The 8778-nt window shown below is 40.2% G+C and overlaps 1 long non-coding RNA gene across 1 annotated transcript; it reads left to right on the forward strand.

Moving 5' to 3' along the window:
* The first annotated feature begins 4722 nt into the window (after positions 1-4722).
* Positions 4723-5506, forward strand: LOC306932781. Its single transcript, XR_013791157.1, has 3 exons — positions 4723-4854; positions 4980-5108; positions 5409-5506. It is a non-coding gene; the product is annotated as an uncharacterized lncRNA (long non-coding RNA).
* Positions 5507-8778: the final 3272 nt, after the last annotated feature.

The raw sequence follows: 8778 nt of genomic DNA on the forward strand, positions 1-8778 counted from the left end.
ATGTAAATGTACACATGTGTGTGTTTCAGTACCTGTACAGGTGGAAGGTGGAGTTGTGTTGACACCGATAACTGTCCTGGAACCTGCAACGTCATGGCTGGCAGTTTCTTCACCACCTACGATGAGAACCAATACGAGTTCAGCGGAGACTGCTCCTACATTCTGACCCAAGTTAGTGAAACAATGAAATGCAGTAGAAACCCTTTTTAAATCAATAACTCCTGTGTATTCAATATTCAATTAATTACATTTAAATACATTCAATAATATACAACAGTAAACAAGACATAATCAACACTATAGTAGCAATGAACGTGTACAGTAAACATTAGGTGTGCGGTGGGGGTCATTCCTGGTGTTAAAGATGGAGTGCCGTGATTTAAAAAAAAACGTCCGTTTTTCATGTGACAGTGACAGTACTTCATTAGACCCCTCGGTGTGGTTGTTATGTGCAATGATGTCATCCCTTTGTATTTAGGGTTTCTTCCTGGAGGCTGATACCTTGACAGTCCAATGTGCCAATGAAAAGAAACAGTGATATAGTGACAACACAATATCATTCCCTCTCCTAACCCCTCCCCCTTTATCATACAACAACAGCTGTGGGTGCGGCTTCAGTTCAGGTGGATCACCAATCACCACCCATCACCACCCACAAAGCAAACCAGGCATACTTAATACTTAAAAAAAACACGGCACTCCATATTTAAGCTTAGGGGGCTTTTGAGCCTGTCAGGACCCGTTCTCATCTTGTTGGTCTGCTATTCTTGGCCGTTCCCGGCCAGACACCATCGTTTGATCGGAGCATGCATTATCATTCCTCTATCCATCGCAGGAAATAAAGGCTGTGTTTCTCATCTTCACCTTGTTTTCCAGGTGAAAAGTAAGAACATCACAGTTCATGGTGATCTGTCCAGATGTGGTAAATCTGACTCTGAGACATGTCTGGAGGCTGTAACTGTGGTCCTGCCTGGACAGGTAGGTTATTATGTCTCTCTACAATAAAACAACAACAACAACATATGTTTTATATATGTTTTTATATACAGTAGCCTAAGTACATAATGGTTATTATTTTGTATTACAGAAAATTAAAGTTGAAGATAGTGGAACATTATATTATAACAAACTGATTTCTCAAGTACCCCTCCTCCTGGGTGAGTTTCCATCCATTGAAAGGATGTTGTTATTTGTTTTTCCTTCTTTCATGTAATGAATTGGTTTATTACAGACATCGATGTTGAATGGCTTCAATGTACTATAAGTCATTCTGTAATTCACAGACAATGTAAAAGTCTTCAAGCCGTCAACGTTCCACGTGCTCATTCATACTAGCTATGGACTCCAGGTGCAGATACAGCTAACACCCAGAATGCAAGTCTACATCACAGCTGCTGCGTCTCTTAAGGGGAAGCTCCGTGGTATGCATCCATACCATAATGTTTTGTATTATTGAAAAACAATATATTCAAATGGTGATGCAATGATATGACTGTCTGTTGTTTCCCCAGGTCTTTGTGGAGACTTTAACGATGTTAAAACTGATGACTTAAAAACCAGTAGTGGGCTGATTGAGGCTCGGGCTGCAGAGTTTGCTAATACATGGATGAGTAAAGCTTCCTGTCCTGCCAGCAAAGTCTTTACCAGTGCATGCAGTCTGAATGTACAGAAAGGTCTGTAATCTGCACATTGCTTTAGTCTGTCTATTCAACTATTTCAGTGGATAAAACGTTTTAATTTATTTTTTTCCTTTTTTTTTGTTTTATAGAGAAGTATGCTGAGAATTGGTGTTCCATGATTGGTGACGCCAAAGGGATTTTTTCTAAGTGTCATTCTGAAATTGATCCAGAGTTCTATGAAGATGTAAAGATTTGATATTTTACAAACAATTCAGCCAAATGTAGATTAAATATGTGTGTGTAGATTGACCCTGTGAATAACCCTCTTCATAGAGCTGTAAGGAGGCTACCTGCAGCTGTGAGAAGAGTGAAGACTGCATGTGTGCGGCTGTATCTGCCTACGTTCAGACCTGCGCTGCAGCAGGCATCTTCATCACTGGGTGGAGAAACACAGTGTGCAGTAAGCTCTGCATACAAACATCTCGTTTCAAATGAACAGCAGTGTTTGTTAGATTTAAACCACTGACAGCCTTTCATGTTTTCACAGAAAAATACACAACCTCCTGCCCTGCTAGCATGGTGTACAGCTACAAAATGACCAGCTGTAATCATGGTTGTCGCTCTCTAAGCCAGCCCGACACTACGTGTCAGATAGCCTTTACTCCTGTGGACGGCTGTGGATGTGCTGAAGGAACTTATCTTAATGAAAAGGGAGAGTGTGTGCCATTGATAAAATGTCCCTGCTATGATGGGTATCACCAGATTCAACCTGGGACCACCGTCAGGATTCAAGGAAAAACCTGGTGAGGATATCACTGCTCCAATGCTTCTTCTTTGATGTTTTACTACTGCTCTTTGATCTACTGATCAATGTGTCTCTTTCACTTCCTATAGTGTCTGCAAGCGTGGGAAGCTCAACTGTTATGGAAAGCCAAGCATTACATGTGGGTACTCAGCACTCTTCTCATTGCATCATTTCTAACATAAGAAGTATGTTTTTTAACACCATTTTCTCTTCAGCCTGCAAAGCTCCGATGGTCTTCTTCAACTGTTCCAAAGCTTCGGTGGACGCAAAAGGCTCAGAATGCCAGAAGAGCTGTCAGTCTGCCGACACTGAATGTGTAAATTACTTTTGGCGCTTTATCATGTGATGGAAATAAAATGTGTGTCCTTGTTCAGAGAAGAATTGAAACAGAACCCCAGATCCTCTAATCTAGTCAGAAATTAAACATACAGGATTGAATCGTCATCAACACAACACTTGAATCATATAGTTATACCCTTCTACATGTTATCAATGCAATGCTGACTTCAGCTTGTTGTAGATAAAGGTGGTGTTTACAATGAACTGTACTTGATGTGTTTTGTAGGTGAGCTCTGATTGCGTATCAGGCTGTGTATGTCCTGGCGGCTTGCTGTCCGATGGTAAAGGGGGATGTATCAAAGACAACCAGTGTCCCTGTTCGTATGGTGGGGTCACCTATGAGCCTGGACAGACGGTCAAGGTGGACTGTAACACCTGGTAAAGGACTTTCATGCTCTGAAGTATGTCTTTGTGTGTTGTTCAGAATCTGTTATAGATTTAAACCTTTCTGTCATGGTCATTATAGCACGTGCTCTGGGAAAACATGGAAATGCACCGCAAAGCAATGTGAAGGGACCTGCAGTATCTATGGAGAGGGTCATTATGTCACTTTTGATGCCAAGAGGTTCTCTTTTCATGGTGGCTGTGGATATGTCTTTGCTCAGGTACAATAGAGAGGTTTCTATTTGGTCTCTCTCTGTTATTTCAGTGTTTTGATGTGAATTCAGTCAGAATGCTAATGCCAGCATCTTACAGGATTACTGCGGCGGCAACACCGACGGCACCTTCAGGGTTCTGACTGAGAGTGTCCCATGTGGGCCTGCTTACCAGACCTGCTCCATCTTGATCAAGCTCTTCTTAGGGGTACAAAGCACAGTTACAAACACATATTTTCTGTACACATACCATGGTGCATTACAAGTTAAGTCAACATGCTTTGTTCTTTGTTATTTCAGGACACTGAAATTGAACTGAGTGAGGAAAGAGTCAAAGTTGTCAAACAAAGTAAAAGCCAGGAGGTCTCCTATAAGGTCCACACCATGGGCATTTATTTGGTCCTTGAGGCAAAACAGGGACTGACTCTAATCTGGGACAAGAAGACAGGTCTGATGATCAAACTCAGCTCTACATACAAGGTTAGTTAACAATAGAACTAACGCTTAGTATCTATAGTATCAATTATGTGATGCTGCTGTAACTTATTATTCAACTACAGTATATCCAAACACCTGAGGTCTTCAGAATTGGAGTAAAATGCTAAACTGACAGCCTGAAGCAAAGGTGGTTGTTTGATGATTCTTGAATGTTTTATAAACAACATATATTTTTTCCTCCAGGGAAAAATCTGTGGTCTGTGTGGGAACTATGATGGAAATGCAAGGAATGACTTCACAGCCAGGAACCAGGAAGTGGTGGCGAAAGCTCTTGAGTTTGGAAACAGCTGGAAAGTTTCTCCTAGTTGTCCTGACAAGGAAAGTGAGAAAGGTCCTTGTGCTGTCTACTCCTACAGACAGGCCTGGGCTGTGAAGCACTGCAGCATTATCAACACTGATGTATTCAAAGCCTGTCACTTAAAGGTAGCATGTCACACACATGCACACACGCACGCACGCACGCACGCACGCACGCATGCATGCACGTACATACGTATGTATGTGTTTTTTTGTGTAGTAATTAGTGAACTTTATTTATAATTCAAATGATTCTACCAAAACACCATATTTGTCAACTTGAACAAAATGTTGCAGAATTATTATAATGTCCCTAATATAATTATGCAACACAATATTTAAGTTAATTTAGGTTATCGAGGGCAGTGTTGTGGTCATACATCATCAAAAGGATGAGATCTGCATTTAAAACCCCAAGCTGAGATCAAACTTTAATCGTGTTACTACTAGTTCATACTAGTGAATAACATATCTATGTTTATTTCTTGCTGTATTCACTAGCAAATCGTAATTGCAATAATGAAATGTCTTCTCTTGAAAAAGGTGGATCCCAAAAACTATTATGAAGCGTGTGTGAAGGACTCCTGTGCCTGTAACTCTGGGGGTGACTGTGAGTGTTTCTGCACAGCGGTGGCAGCTTACGCTGCTGCCTGTAACATAGCTGGAGTGTGCGTGAGGTGGAGAACTCCCAAAGTCTGCCGTGAGTCTTTGTCCTTCTAACAAATGAAACACATAAAGCATCTGTCATTGTCATTCTGTTGTATTGTGATACACTGACCCTAACAGAGAGGGTGTTTGCTGTTGTCTTGTCTCTGTCCTACACAGCTCTGTTCTGTGATTATTACAACCCATCTGGAGAATGTGAATGGCACTACGAACCCTGTGGTAAACCATGTATGAAGACATGCACAAATCCTTCAGGATTATGCACCAATCCGATACCAGCTCTGGAAGGTATGATGTATACATTTATGGAAAACAGAGGATGTACGATAACATAAAACTAAATGCCAGAGGAGAATTCAAGCATGCAGAAAAGTCGTAGTTTAAAGCAAATGGCAATACAAATGAGGACAATAAGTAGAAGTCCTGTTTCACGGCTCAAGTTTGTTACAGTAGTTACTGATATGGTAAATGATCAGGGTTAATGTAATAAATATAACTAAATGTTTACATCAGATATCCGGATGTGCAATGTTAACTCATATCCATTCTGTATTGTTCTATGGTCTCCACGGAATAATGTTAACATAGGGTGCTACCCACGATGCCCTCCGGAACGACCTTATCTGGAAGAATCTACTATGAAATGTGTGCAGACGAAGCAGTGTGGCTGTTATGTTGATGGGAAGCATTATGAGGAAGGAGAGGACATTCCTTCAGACACTCCTTCAGTCCAGAACTGCCACACATGGTATTTATCTAGATGTAATTCTGTAGAAAGACTCAATTAACTACACATACAGTGAGAGAACGGTGGAATGTGTATTGTGTGTGCCAAAACTCCCCAAATGGGAATAAATCAACCAAAGTGAGGGATTCAAATTCATATAATATGTGCAGATTCTATGCATAAAATCCAATGTATGAAATTGGGATACATGTATTTTCATTCCTCAGCCGACTCTGTGCTCCATACATTAGGCAAAAGAGCTGAGAACATGAAAACCTGAAATGTGTTTAATTATTCAAATCTCCAAATTAATACAAAAGAACAAATTAAATATAATTGAAACTGTCCACTGCTACGGTAAATGTTCTAAAACAATAACACTCCACTTGACATGTGTGCTTTAAAAGAGAAGAGTATTATGAATACAACTTGTATGAATGTGATGTCAAATTGTAATGTATTAAATATTCATGAACTAAACTTCTCTTAATTTCTATGTTTGAAGTTCTTGTGAATCCACAAAAGCGATCTGCACCTATGATGTCAAGGGTAACTATTAATCTGATATATTTATAATGTAATATTATGACTTTAAACATATTTATTATAAACATGTATCAATAACGTTGTGTGTGTGTGTGTGTGTGTGTGTGTGTGTGTGTGTGTGTGTGTGTGTGTGTGTGTGTGTGTGTGTGTGTGTGTGTGTGTTGTTTCTATTCCAGCCTGCTATTGTTTGTACAAGGGGAATAAATATGAATATGGAGCAACAATCTACGACACACATGATGGATATGATACTTGTATCACTGCAACCTGCGGAAAGAATGGAAACATTACAAGGGTCATGAAGCCATGTGCTACAAGTACTACAACTACACCAACAACTACACGTGCCCCAACTACTACACCCTTTATCTTTAGTACCACCACTATTCAAGCTACTACTACTAAGCCAACCACAACCACAGAAAAACTTCCAACAGAAAAACCTACAACAGAGAAACCTACAACTACCACAATCACAGAAAAACCTCCAACAGGAAAACCTACAACTACCACAATCACAGAAAAACCTCCAACAGAAACAACTACCACAATCACAGAAAAGCCTCCAACAGCAACAACTACCACAATCACAGAAAAGCCTCCAACAGAAACAACTACCACAATCACAGAAAAACCTCCAACAGAAACAACTACCACAATCACAGAAAAGCCTCCAACAGAAACAACTACCACAATCACAGAAAAACCTCCAACAGAAACAACTACCACAATCACTGAAAAGCCTCCAACAGAAACAACTACCACAATCACAGAAAAACCTCCAAGAGAAACAACTACCACAATCACAGAAAAGCCTCCAACAGAAACAACTACCACAATCACAGAAAAGCCTCCAACAGAAACAACTACCACAATCACAGAAAAACCTCCAACAGAAACAACTACCACAATGACAGAAAAGCCTCCAACAGAAACAACTACCACAATCACAGAAAAACCTCCAACAGAAACAACTACCACAATCACAGAAAAGCCTCCAACAGAAACAACTACCACAATCACAGAAAAACCTCCAACAGAAACAACTACCACAATCACAGAAAAACCTCCAACAGAAACAACTACCACAATCACAGAAAAGCCTCCAACAGAAACAACTACCACAATCACAGAAAAACCTCCAACAGAAACAACTACCACAGGAAAACCTACAACTACCACAATCACAGAAAAACCTCCAACAGAAACAACTACCACAATCACAGAAAAACCTCCAACAGAAACAACTACCACAATCACAGAAAAGCCTCCAACAGAAACAACTACCACAATCACAGAAAAGCCTCCAACAGAAACAACTACCACAATCACAGAAAAACCTCCAACAGAAACAACTACCACAATCACAGAAAAACCTCCAACAGAAACAACTACCACAATCACAGAAAAGCCTCCAACAGAAACAACTACCACAATCACAGAAAAACCTCCAACAGAAACAACTACCACAGGAAAACCTACAACTACCACAATCACAGAAAAACCTCCAACACAAACAACTACCACAATCACAGAAAAACCTCCAACAGAAACAACTACCACAATGACAGAAAAGCCTCCAACAGAAACAACTACCACAATCACAGAAAAACCTCCAACAGAAACAACTACCACAATCACAGAAAAGCCTCCAACAGAAACAACTACCACAATCACAGAAAAACCTCCAACAGAAACAACTACCACAATCACAGAAAAACCTCCAACAGAAACAACTACCACAATCACAGAAAAGCCTCCAACAGAAACAACTACCACAATCACAGAAAAACCTCCAACAGAAACAACTACCACAGGAAAACCTACAACTACCACAATCACAGAAAAACCTCCAACAGAAACAACTACCACAATCACAGAAAAACCTCCAACAGAAACAACTACCACAATCACAGAAAAGCCTCCAACAGAAACAACTACCACAATCACAGAAAAACCTCCAACAGAAACAACTACCACAATCACAGAAAAGCCTCCAACAGAAACAACTACCACAATCACAGAAAAACCTCCAACAGAAACAACTACCACAATCACAGAAAAACCTCCAACAGAAACAACTACCACAATCACAGAAAAGCCTCCAACAGAAACAACTACCACAATCACAGAAAAACCTCCAACAGAAACAACTACCACAGGAAAACCTACATCTACCACAATCACAGAAAAACCTCCAACACAAACAACTACCACAATCACAGAAAAACCTCCAACAGAAACAACTACCACAATCACAGAAAAGCCTCCAACAGAAACAACTACCACAATCACAGAAAAACCTCCAACAGAAACCACTACCACAATCACAGAAAAGCCTCCAACAGAAACAACTACCACAATCACAGAAAAACCTCCAACAGAAACAACTACCACAATCACAGAAAAACCTCCAACACAAACAACTACCACAATCACAGAAAAACCTCCAACAGAAACAACTACCACAATCACAGAAAAGCCTCCAACAGAAACAACTACCACAATCACAGAAAAACCTCCAACAGAAACAACTACCACAATCACAGAAAAGCCTCCAACAGAAACAACTACCACAGGAAAACCTACAACTACCACAATCACAGAAAAGCCTACAACAGGAAAACCTACAACTACGACAATAACAGAAAAACCTCCAACAGAAACAACTACCACAATCACAGA

The sequence above is a fragment of the Electrona antarctica genome (genome assembly GCF_951216825.1).
Source record: "Electrona antarctica genome assembly, chromosome: 11".
NCBI lineage: Eukaryota > Metazoa > Chordata > Actinopteri > Myctophiformes > Myctophidae > Electrona > Electrona antarctica.